We start from the raw sequence: 13,054 nt of genomic DNA on the forward strand, positions 1-13,054 counted from the left end.
TTTAGGACTGAACTACTTGAGAAAATTTGTTCCCACGGAATCCTTGACCCAAGACCTCATCACTTGGGTAGGTGGCGGGGGTGGGGGGGGGTGGTAGATGGAGGGTTGTGGATAAAGATGCGCTGATCAGAGGCAGCCAGTTCCTACTAAGGGAGCATCTCCCAAAGTTTGACTTGTCACCTCTGAATGGACAGTCACTATCAGATCTGAATCATCAGCTCTCATCAATATCCTGAGTTCAGGGCTGAGGCTGCTCCTTCGTGCTGCTTGGGTGCACTGCAGTCACCCCAATGGAACTTGTCACAAACCATCATCATCCTACCCACCCCTCAGCCAGCTCCCTGTGTTCTTATGTCACCAGCTAGGTATTAGGCGTCACCTTCAACTTCTCCTCCCCACCACATCCAACCAGCTGTTTCGAACATATCACATCCACCCAGTTCTGCAACCTCTGCTGCTGCTACCCTATCCCCCGTCAGGATTTTTGGACAGTCATTTTCCTACTTCTGGTCTCCAGCCTCTCCAGCCCTACACACTCCAGGCTAATCTTAGAACCCAACATTGCATCATCCTCAAAAATCTTCAGGGGTTCCCCACTGCCATAGTGAACTTTTTCTTAGCCCCAAGGCTAAGGCACATGATCTGACAAGTATAAATGTACTGACAGCAAAAGCAGGTTGAGTTTTGTCCTTGAAGATATGGTCACTGCATCCCTAATAGCACCAAATGAATTAGCTTTGCATTTAAGACTCTTCCCAATCTGGTCATCTTCCTGCCACTAATCTGCCATGTCGAATCTCTTCTCCAGCCAAACTGGAGCAAAGGAGTCACCGCTGACCTAATCTTACCAAGTGTGATCTTGCCTCTGAGATTTGATACACACTTCTCCCTGCCTGTAATGCCCTTCTCTCTCCTTTCCACTGGGCTGTGTCCTGTGGTGTCATCCAAATTGAACCACGTTCTACCACAGCCTAGAGCTTTCTTCACCTGTTCCAGCCTTCGCTGCTTCCTGCAGCTCTTCTCATGTGAACTCTCATTTGGCATTCGGCAGACTAAAGCTTGGACCTTATCAACTTTGTTCTTCTCTTTGCAGTAGGTCATATCTGACTGCTTATAAATGCTTTGAAGGAAGAGGCTGCTCTGGATAGGCACATGATAACTATTGGCTGGCAGTCATGAAAGAAGAGTTGGCAGTGGGCAATGAGGTAGGGAGGGGTGTATTGGTTATCTGTTGCTGTGTAACAAATTTTGATAAAACTTAGTGTGTCAGTCTGAGTCATTCAAGAGAGAAACCACGCAGTAACTTGAACAGGGAAATTTTATTTACTTCAACAGGGGATTAGAGTAACAAAGAATTGGTTAATATGGAGTAAAGAGAACTCTAATATATGAATAGCAGACATGGGAGGAGCCCCTACCCCCAGGGCTGAGACTGAGATAGAGCACCAAAGGAAGAGAGACCCACCCCCACCCCAAGGGGAAATCCAGAACTTGCTGAGGAGAGCACCAGATGGCAGAAAGGTCATCGTGGTGTCATGCCAGTGGAACTTGCAGAAATCTGCCCCCTAAGATGCTCTTCACAGGGAGGTGTTAAACGAAAGGCACTCACTCCAAAACTGCCTGAGCCGGGTGTGGGAGCCTCCATGTGCTGTAGCAGCCTGGCATTGTAGAACCTCTGAGGGCTGCAGGAGTTTCATGCTGGAGAAGCCACATGCACAGGAGGTGCTGGGTGCTGGAGAAGCTGCAATAGCTGTAGGAGTTGGAGGCACTTGGCTCACACTACTGCCGAAGGCAGGAAGTGCCAGGGGAAGCTGCTAGCCTCTGGGTGTTGCTGGCCACTCCAGGAACTGGGCACTGGTGAAAGTGTTTGCACTGCAGGAGCCTGCCAGTTGAGTACACTAGAACCAGGAAGCAAAAGCCTTTTCCTCCTGCAGTGTCTCTCCAGCTCCCTCCCTCTTAGCAATTTAGAACATCAATAAACATTTGTTGTCTCTTACTGGAATTCAGGAGCAATCTTGGCTGTGTGGTTTTGATTAAGTCAAGCTGTGCTTGTAGTCAAGCTGTTGGCCAGGGCTGCATTCATCTAGAGGCTTTACTGGGGCTGGAGGATCCACTTCCAAGATGGCTTGCTTATGTGGCTAGCAAGTTAGTGCTGGCTGTTGGCAAGAGGCCTCAGTTTCTCTGCCTAGAGCATCTCCACAGGCATGCTTGAGAGTCCTTGACATAGCAGCTGCCTTCTCCTAGACTGAATCACCCAAGAGAGAGCAGGACAAGAGCTGCAATGCCTTCTCTGACCTAACTTCAGAAGTTATACCTTCCACCACGTTCTGTTAGTTAGAGGTGAGTCACTGGGTCCAGCTCACATTCAAGGCAAGAGGAATTAGGCTCTACCTTTTGAAGAGAAGAGTGTCAAAGAATTTGTGAACATTTAAAAACCACCACTGGGGCCAGCCCTATGCCCTAGTGGTTAAGTTTGGTGCACTCCACTTTGGCAGCCTGGGTTCAGTTCCTGGGTGTGGACCTACACCACTTGTTGACAGCCATGCTGTGGTGGCAACCCACATACAAAACAGAGAAAGACTGGCACAGATGTTAGCTCAGGGCAAATCTTCCTCAGCAAAAATAAATAAATAAAACCCACCAGAGGTGGCATCGATCAACAAAGACTAGTGGAACACTTACTGCGTGCTCAGCAGCTGGCTGCATCTGTCTCCCTGTACAGAGGTTCTCTGCCAAGAGGAGGACATGCATAACCAGTTGTTGCCACCCTATCCCATCCCTCAGTCTTCCTACCAGCTGGTTAGCTTGTTTCCTTACCAGCAGACTTCTTTTTACCTTCAGGCAATTATATTTCCAAGGAAACATCTCTTTCCATCTTTTCAGTTGATTCTAAGAAGACTTCATAGAAGAAAGGGGCTTGAATTGGATCTCCAGAAAGGAGAGAAGAGAGTAGGAAGAGCTTTCCAGAGTGGGAAGCCACTTGAACTTTACCAAAAGGGAATCCAGTCAGAGTTTCCCTCTGATCGGATTGTGGTAGTGGCTGGGGTGCTGCTAGATGGCATTTGGCCAGCCAGCCAATTACTCCTGTAACTGATTCCTGAAGGAGACGTGTGAGAGAGACAAGGGAACTCCAAGCCGCTCTCGATGGCTTCCAGCAGGACCCCAGCACAGGCTTCTCAAGCAAATGGGGCTGGAATCCCTGGCTTTGTCGTAAGGCTTAAAGCAGAGCCCCTCTTCTCTCTAAGCTCACATGTTACCACTAGCTGCTCTCTGAGCTCAAAGCAGTGAGAACTCCAGAGTTGCTCTTATGAGCAGAGGAACAGAGAAAAGGAAGAGAGGATTTCACTTTTTATGAAAGAGGAATCCTTTTGTCATCAACAAATACAACTTTTATACATCTCCAGTAATAATAGATGGCAAGTGTGGTAGGCAGCCTTCTAAAATGACCCCAGTGATCCCCGCTTCCTAAATGTGCCCTTGTGTGATGTGCCCTTGAATGTGACCTGACCTAGTCACCTGCTTCTGATGAACTGACTATGGCAAAGTGAGAGGCTCCTGCTTTAGATTACAGAAGACTGTGGCTTCCATCTTGCTTCCATTCTCTCTTGCCTTTCACTTGCTCATGCTGATGATGCCAGCTGCCATGTCGTGAGCATCCTATGGAGAGGGCTGTGTGGCAAGGAACCCAGGCAAGACTCAGGCCGGCAGCCTGTGAAGAACCGAGGCTGTCAGTCCAACAGCCTACGAGGAGCCAAAACTCATCAACCACCACTTGAGTAAGCTTAGAAGCAGATCTACCCCAGTTGAGCCTGAAGTTGACCACAGCCCCAGCCGACACCTTGATTTCAGTCTTGTGAGAGACGCAGAGCCAGAGGACTCAGCTAAGCTGCGACTGGATTCCTGACACAGAAACTGTGAAATAATAAGTGATGTGTTAAGCCACTAAGCTTTAGGGTAATTCGTTATGCGACAATAGGTAGCATACAAGTGACTGTTCCAAGGGTCCAGCCACTGGGTCAATGCTCTTCTTCCACTCAAGGATGAGAACAAAAATCCCCAGCACTACACTCAATTGTGGGACCTTTAATGCCTGTGATCCACACCCACAAGTAACTATGGCCATTCAAATGTCCTGGAACATGACACAGTTTCCTTTAAGAGGAACAAGAAGTGGGTGGTGAGAGAGCATTCCCCCTCCATGACACCTGCTCCCACTGATCCAAGGGATGAATCAAAACCCCAGCCTGGGGGGCCAGCCTGGTGGGGACCCACATACAAAATGGAGGAAGATTGGCACAGGTGTTAGGTCAGTAACAATCTTCCTCAAGCAAAAAGAGGAAGATTGGCAGCAGATGTTAACTCAGGGCCAATCTTCCTCAGCAAAAACCAAACAAACAAACAAAACCCAGCCTGGGAGTCCCCCCCTTTCTCTCAACTGTCTTCCTCTCCTCTAAACCCTGTCATTACCCCAGAGCTTCTCAGTCATTGCCACCTTAGAACACCTCTTTTCCTTGAGCTGGGCCAAAGAGTCCCATAGCTGAAACTAAGTGATGCCTGTCCTTCCTTAATTGGGAGGAAAAAGTTAAGTGAATAGATATTCTCCCCCTAGATGTTTGGCACCTGCTACAGCTTATCTGCTAGTGAACATCAGATTTCAAAATGAATCAGCAAGGAGCAAACAAACAGTAATAGAAAAACATAAAAATGTGGTTTCTTAAAATAGTGTATGTATTATTGTTTGAGACGCAGTGACCTAGGTACATACAATAGAGTGAGAAGAGGGAAGGAAGGCAGAGAAAGAGAGCTGAGTTCATGAACTTGGATTCCATCTCCTGCCATTTCCTGGTGTTCTGCAGAGGGCACCAGAAGGTCCAGGCCACCAGAGCAAGTGTGAGAACAACCGCTACTTCCAAGGGAGTGAGCTGATTCCTAAGATTTGACCCCTGAGTGGAAGCTCAGGGAAAATTCCCCGAGGCTGGAGGTACCTAGGTGACATCATTGGAAGGTGGGGAGGAGGCACTCTGTAACGTATTCCTGAGGCTGGGAAGCATTGAGGCTAACTGCAGAGCCCCAGTGACACCCTCTGGGTACATGGCTGGCAAATTTTTGCTTTTTCAAGAGTTGTAAATATGGGCCACTCTGTTTGGTCCAGCCCTGCTAGGCTGGGCCGGCAAAGAATGACAAAGGGAAATGAATCCTCATTGTAGGGCCTTTCTATTCTCATATCTCCCTGAGTGCTTGTATTCCGCGGGATGCTGCAGTCAAATGTGAGTCCAGGCGGCAGAGAGGGTGTAGAATGGAGATTGCTTTGTTAAGGAGATTAGCCATGGGACTCTTGGGCATGAATGGGAGTGTACCTTGTGGAATTAGAAAGCATACTCCCAGCGAATACACACACACACACACACACACACACACACACACACTCACGGCATGGACCACTAGACTGTGGCCCATGCCTGATTTTCCTCTGGGCACATGGCTGCCCAGAATAGACACTACAGTTCCCAGCTTTCTTGCAGCTAGGTTTGACCATGGGACTATGACTGGCCAATGGAATGGAAGAGTCCTTAAAGGGAGGAGTCACACCCTTTCTTCCCCCATCTTCCATTCCACTGCCTGAAATAGGAGGAGGTTGGTAAGCAGTCTTGGACCATGCCGATGAAGGCAATACCTATTGATGTCAGAGCAACGAAATTAAAGCAGCCTGGACCGCTGAGGCCAGAGGGCTGCCATATCAGCCCTGGAGGGCCTAGACTTGGAATGCTGTGTGAAAGAGAAATAAACTATCTTATATTAAGTCATTTATTCTGTGGTTTCTTTTACTGCGGCCAAATCTACTTGTATATCCTACAGCCCTGTCTTAGTAAATGAGATTTCACTATTAATGACTCACGTGTTTTATAATTTATTTATTAGACAAATATTTATTGAGCTTTGAGTGGTCTTGTTTTATCCTCTTGAATAGGAGCTGGCAGGTGAGCACAGAGCGGGGTGCCCGGGAAAGGAGTGAGTTTGGTCCCTCAGAGGACTCACGAAGGACAAATGAGCTCATCTAACTGCCCATCTTTCCCAGGACCATCTCTTGCCTCGGTTTCCACAAATGGCAGTTATCGTCTTTTGTCTGTGAAGCCACTGTTCTTGAAGGGGATGAGCACGTTCAAGTTAGCAGTGACTGAAAGAGGACAGAGCTCTGTGTCAGCACTTCCTGGTCCCTGGGCACTCGTTCAGCAAAGGCTGACAATGGCACAGAGCAGAGGGCGCGTTCTCTCTTGATCATTGCCAGAAGAAAGTGACAAAGGCATATGTGAGTGGAAGCTCACGTGGACCAGGGTGGGTGCGTAAGTGCAGTGCAGTTGGTAAGAGGGGAGATTGTGGGGCGTGGGACTTCCAACCAAATCCCCAGAGGAGGGGAAAAATCCTGGCTATTGGAAATGTGATTTTTAACAAACCCAACATGTTAAACATATGTGAAGAGAAGCCTAGAAATTAAAATCATGGGTTGGCATTCAAAGCGATCTGCAGCTGTAAAAATTGAAAAGTTTTCAGTTAGGAAGTAGAGACCTACCTTCACCCCAACCAGGCAACCGGTGCCCCCTCCAGACATTTTGTCCCTGAGGTAGATTGCCTTGTTCAGCTTCTGCTCCACCTCCTCCTGGTGTGCCTTCCTCCCCAGCAGAGCTGGAAAGCTCAACACTAGACTGCCGCACCTCGGGTTCCAGATGTGAGTTAGATGTTGCTGACCCATGCGCTGCCTAAGACCTGACCTTCACGGAGTTAAGGGGGCCGAGGGCAGATACAGCAGACACAGGCAATGATTTTTGATGGCAGCTTCCTGATCTTGAGATTACAGCTAAGGTGTGTGTTCCTGGAGCCAACCGTCGCAGTGCTGGCTGGCCTCCTGACTCCCACCTTCGTTATGGTGGCCCCCCTGGCAGCTCAGTTCTGCAGAGTTTTTTTGGATTTCATTCCCGGAGACTCAGTTTGGGTCCCATCCCGCCAACCCTTTCAATAACTTTGTAAGCCCCGATTATCTGCATTACATCCCTTTCTGTTTAAAATAGGTACAGTGGTGTCTGTTATCTGCAGTTGAACCCTGACGATAAAGTTCCTCACATAGAGTAGGTGTCACTAAATGTTTGTTGAATGAATGAATGAATGAATGAATGGGCAGATGGTGACTGCCAAGATGTCTATTGTGAGTCGGGCAGTCAAACCAGTTGGACTCAATCGAGTGATAGAGCAATTGACAGACCACAAGTGGGCAGTGAAGTCAATTTGGTGGATTGTAATAAACATTTTTAAAAGATGAAGTAGAATAGAATAGAAAATCTCAGAGCAGATCACATACAGTAAACATAAGTATTGTTTCGTGAAACTTTAGTTCCATACACACATTATATATGTGTGTGTACACACGCACACACACATATTTGCAGTGATAATATGTGTGTTAATTTGGTGATAATACAAATATTCAACAACGAGCATGATACAGACACCAACTGATGGGAATGGATGCCAACAATATCTCCCACTTGTCTGAAGACCACAATAAAATGTATCTTTTGTAGTAGAAAAAGTGATTGAAATCTACTGGCCTGTGGAATGTAGCTTAAGGCTTTTCGGGGGTAGGAAGCAGTGGGCACACATTTCTGAGGATTCCCCCTTTGGCATTGCCCCTGGCTAAAGGAACGTGTCTGTGGCTCATCCCTGCCCCTGGGGGAGCATTTCCTGAACTCAGAGCAACCCTCATGTGTTGCAACTTGGAATATTCTAGACACCTGTGTTTCTGTCTACCGGCGTCCATTCCCATTGCTCAGGAGCCAGCAACCCGCCATGTCCCCTGCCCTTGGGAACCAGCCCTGCCCAGGCTCCATGAGGTTCTAGCGATAACACTCCCCGGTCCCCCCAGCCACAGTGATTGGCCCAACTTGGAGTTTTATATATGGGTGCTGGAGGGAGGTGCCTGGGGCTCTATACGACTTTACCCTCCCCCTTCCCAGTGTCCACAGAGAGGCAGTCTCCCTCCCAGAGAGGGAGACAATGAGGCCACCACAAAGGCTGAAGCTGAGGAGGAGACCCCTAATGTCAGCGTACGTGTCCCTGGACCCCTGAGGCCAGCCTCACATGGCTGCTGTTCCAGTACTGTACCTTTTGGTTTTTATTTTTAAAATAAGTTAGTTCGTCTTGGGTTTCTTTCACCTGTAGCTAAGAGTCATAATTACCTCATGGCTCCTTGAGGTGGTCAAGGGGCCCTTAATGCTAAGTGACTGAGTACAAATGCGGCTCAGAGACTCCTCGAGTGGGAGAAGGACAAGGTTCCCGTCCTCTGGTGCCAGTGAGTCCACACCTGCACCCTACACTTAGGCAGTGTGGGCAGGGCGCCAGGTCGGGCCATCCCTCTGTTATGCCCCAAAGCTGCACAGGGGGCTCTGGGGACCGTCTCCTGCTTGAACATTTCACCTGAACACAGAGGTTGTGGGGAGCCCTCCATGGCCCCTCTGAGGAAGGCCCTTGTCATAGACTAACCTGCCCAGGGGAGCTCAGTCCGCTCCCACGGGTGGAGGGCAATGGGGCAGCACACCTGGCCCCCGGGTGTGACTGCCCGCTTCTGCCCTCCAGCTAGAAGCCCCAGGGTGTAAGGGCTGGCTGGGTCTGGAAGAGGCTACCGGCCAGCTCCGTCCTCTCCCTCCAGACCTGTCTCCCTCCCCAGCTGAGCTGACAACCCCTCCCAGGACCAGCCTGTCCTGGGAAGAAACCAGATGGGAACTGTGTGTTCTGAGCCCTGCCCCTGGTTTCGGAGTGTGTCTGTAGGGGTGACCTGAGGTTGGGCGTGAGTTGACCTCCCTCAGGGCATGCTGGGCCTCTCCCTCAGGAGACTCCTCATGTCCTCACAGACAGAGCAGGGCCCCCTCCCCCATTACCCCTGGTTCCCAGGCTAGGTAACTGGGCCCCCTGCCCTGACTCCAGCACTGCCACCATCAGCCTAGCTTTCCACCGAGAAGCCACCTCATCTGGGGTTACTCTCATGGCCCCTCAAGTTCCCTGGAGTATGGACCACCTCCCTCCACAAGCAAACAGCTGTCCTCGCTGTGCTCTCCCCGTGCATACTCTACTAATTCTCACCACCAAACCTTCGCTCGCTCTGGACCCCTGCTTGGAAGGACTTTACTCTCAGCTTGCCCAAACCTAGTCCTCCTTTAAGGCTTTGCCAAAGAGCATGGCCCCCGCTGCTGGCATCCAGGGCCGTCCTGGGTGTTCTACGGAGGACCTCCGTGCCTCCACCTCCTCACCTCCGCACGTTTCCCAGTGCGGTCCTCTTCTCTAGGAAGCCTTTCTGTGCTGTCTCCACACCCCAAACTCTTTCGGACACCTACTTGTTCATCATTCTCCTCAGATTACCTTGAGAGTTCCTTCAGGAATGAATTGAGTAACGGACAATTTCCACTAGGTGAGTTTTTGCCAGAATTTTATTTTGGGTTTTGCCAACTGTTAAAACTTCCAGAAAATTTTGGGGACTGACAGACTTTGTGTATATATTTAATATATGGGCCAAGTAACAACATAGAAAACTGAACAAAACTACTATTGCGTTATTGCCATTGTTTCATAAAAACACATTTGAACACCAAAAAAGTGGGGAGGACGTAATTTCAGAATAAAGAATCATCCTTTAAATTAAACACGTTTATCTTTAACAAAAAACCACATTACCCTTGTCTTATTCATTTTGCTGTAGACCATTGAGAACATTGTCATGGAAACCACCAGAAAGATGCAGGAAAGAAGAAGAGACACTGGAGAATGTTGAAGAAGGGAAGGCGAAGGGACAGGGAATGGGGTGGACAAAGGTCTACCAGTGAGGTGCTCTCCTGCCCTGAAGTGACCCCCATTCTCCTCACACAAGACTGGGGTGGCCAGGTTTGGGCCCTAGCCAAAGGGCAGAGCTGTGGCCATGGTCGCAGCCACCAGGGAGGGTGACCACCCTCACCCCACTGGCCCTGGAGACCCTGGTGATCAGGCTGCCACCCCCCTGACACTGCAGAGGCATCCTGGACTTGTGCTTGTGACCAGTGCCAGCTGGATGTGGGAGACAGGCGACTGGTACAGGAGAAAGAGCACGGGAGTGAGAGTCAGGAGCCTGGGTGTAGGCCTGGCTCTGTTGAGTCACTTAGAGAAGTCCCTTCCTTCTCTGGGCCGCACTTTCCTCACCTTAAAATGAAGGTTCTGAACAAGTCTCGAGTCATTTCTGAGAAAAACAGCAGCCCTCTGTCTTAAAAAAAAAAAAAAAAAGCCATGTACACAGTATTTTGTGTAGAATTTCAGGGGCTCCACCACTCCATCAGGGCCTTCAACAAACTTCCCAGGGGTCCCCGGACCCCAGATCAAGATCCCCAACCGGCCAATCCTGACACACAGCTTCTGGCCTCTTGCCCCCGAATCCACCTGTTTCACGAGCAGTCTACACTGTTTCCCAATTATCTCACACTCACGATGGCAGGGCCAAATGCCTCAGGGAAGGAGGGAACTCTGTAGGAAGAATTCTTAGCCCCTGGGCCTCCTCTCCAGTTCACAGAGGAGCTGGGAGACCAACGAGCTTCATGGATGGGCAACTAGCTGACCAAACAGCAGGACGCAGATCTGAAAAGAGTTTCAGACCGTGACTACTGGAGGGAGAGGACATGATGATGACAGGAATCTTTTCACTGGGGACAAAGTCTGCTGGCCACCCAAGGCAGTGTAGGGCAGTGGTAAGAACTTGGGCTCAGTAGCTAGAATGCCCTGGGTTTATACATGTTGTAGGGGAGGAAGACATTTCCTCTACCTGCTCTGGGTCCTTCTGGCCTGACAATGAATTAAATTCACATGAGACAGAATAACAGGAGAACATTAAACAAAGCTTTATAACGTGTATACATGGGAGAGGCTCAGGCAAACTGAGCGATTCGCCAAAATGGCGGAAGCCACCACCTTAAATACCATCCTCAGCTAAAGACAAAGTAGGATGTTGGGGGTGGGGGGGTGGCCAGTTATGGGAGATCACCAGAAAAGCACAGTAAACAAGAGTCAGGTTGTTATGCAGACTTGAGTTCTTGCCTTCCTCATTGATAAGAGTTTCTAGAGATAAGGTCATCCCCTCTTCTTCCTGGTACAGAGAGGGAGACACCTTTACAGATGGAGATTTCCTCTACAAATGTAAATGTCTCTTAACACAGGGTAACTTCTGGCTCTCAGAGCTTCTCTCCTGTTTGCAGTTTTTAAAAGTAACCAACCCAGGGGCCAGCCCCATGGCTGTGGCCGAGTGGTTAAGTTCACGCTCTCCTCTTTGGCCGCAGGGGTTTCACCGATTTGGGTCCTAAGTGCTGGCATGGCACTGCTTATTAGGCCATGCTGAGGCAGCATCCCACATGCCACAACTAGAAGGACCCACAACTAAAATATACAACTATGGGGGTTGGCCCTGTGGCCGAGTGGCTCTGCTTCGGTGGCTCAGGGTTTTGCGGGTTCAGATCCTGGGCACAGACATGGCACTGCTCATCATGACATGCTGAGGTGGCATCCCACATGCCACAATTGGAAGGACCTACAACTATGTACCAGGAGGCTTTGGGGAGAAAAAGGAAAAATATAATCTTAAAAAAAAATTAAAAATTAAAAAAATAAAAATATACAACTAGGTACAGGGGGGATTTGGGGAGAAAAAGCAGAAAAAAAAAAGTAACCAGCCCAAAATAACCCTCATGCCAAAGAGAGGTATCTTGGGGTGGCCAATTCCTGTCCCCTACAATGTCTGTGGCTTAATCATGTTATTTTATCTTGAATTTTGGGTTCCTCATCTGTAAAATAGGGATAAGATTATACAACAGAAACAACAGTACACACTTAATATTCCAGGAATCCCTTGAATTTCCCAACCTCCCCTGCAGAAAGTCAAGGTCATGTGACTAGTTCTGGCCAATGGTCTGTGAGTGGAAGAGGCATGTGTCACACCTGGCTGAGGCACCTGAGTGTCCATGAGCTTCCTCCATCTCTCTCTTCCATCTTCCATAATGACCTCAGAGGCCAGTCTTCCAGATGTCATGGAAGATGCCGTACAAGATGGAAAGAAAGTTCTCCTGCCCCGTATCAGACTTTACAGGAGAGATACATAAAGGATTACTGTGCCAAGTCACTGAAATTTCAGGAGTTCTCTGTTATGAGAGCTAACGTTAATTACCTGACAATACAGGGAGGGCTAACTGAGGTAATAGATACAAAATCCTGTGAGGACAGTGGGGGCTGTTCCTAGTGTTAGAGAAAAGACCTGAGCCCCCTCCATTAGTCAGCTGGGCTGCCATACCAAAATGCCATAGACTGGGTGGCTTAAATGACAGAAATTTATTCCTCACAGTTCTGGAAGCTGGAAGTCCAAGACGAGTACGTCTGCAGGGTCAGGTTATGGTGAGGGCTCTCTTCCTGGGTTGCAGGTGGCTGCCTTCTCACTGTGTCCTCACATGGTAGAGAGAAAGGCAGCAAGAGGCGTTTCCTTTCATGAGGACACTGATCCCATCATGAGGGATTCTCATGTTCTCATCTAAACCTAAGTATGTCCCAAAGGCCCCATCTCCAAATATTATCACACTGGGGGAAGGGGTTTAACATATGGATCAGGGTGGGTGGGGGTGGGCACAATTCAGTCTATAGCACCCCAATCAAGACAGGGTTCCTCAGATCTTTTCTTAAGAGCCTATTTTAAAAAGCAGGGGCTCGCCCAGTGGCACAGTGGTTAAGTTTGCACGTTCCACCTCGGCGGCCTGGGGTTTGCCAGTTCAGATCCCGGTGTGGACACCGCACCACTCAGCTAGCCATGCTGTGGCAGGCGTCCCACATGTAAAAAAGTAGAGGAAGATGGGCACGGATGTTAGCTCAGGGTCAGTCTTCCTCAGCAAAAAGAGAAGCATTGGCAGCAGATGTTAGCTCAGGGCTAATCTTCCTAAAAAAAAAAATAAATAAAATAAAAAAATAAAAAGCAGAAGCAGGCAAGGGTGGGGTGAGGTGGGAGTTTCATCCA

The sequence above is a fragment of the Equus przewalskii genome, chromosome 19 (genome assembly GCF_037783145.1).
Source record: "Equus przewalskii isolate Varuska chromosome 19, EquPr2, whole genome shotgun sequence".
Classification (NCBI taxonomy): domain Eukaryota; kingdom Metazoa; phylum Chordata; class Mammalia; order Perissodactyla; family Equidae; genus Equus; species Equus przewalskii.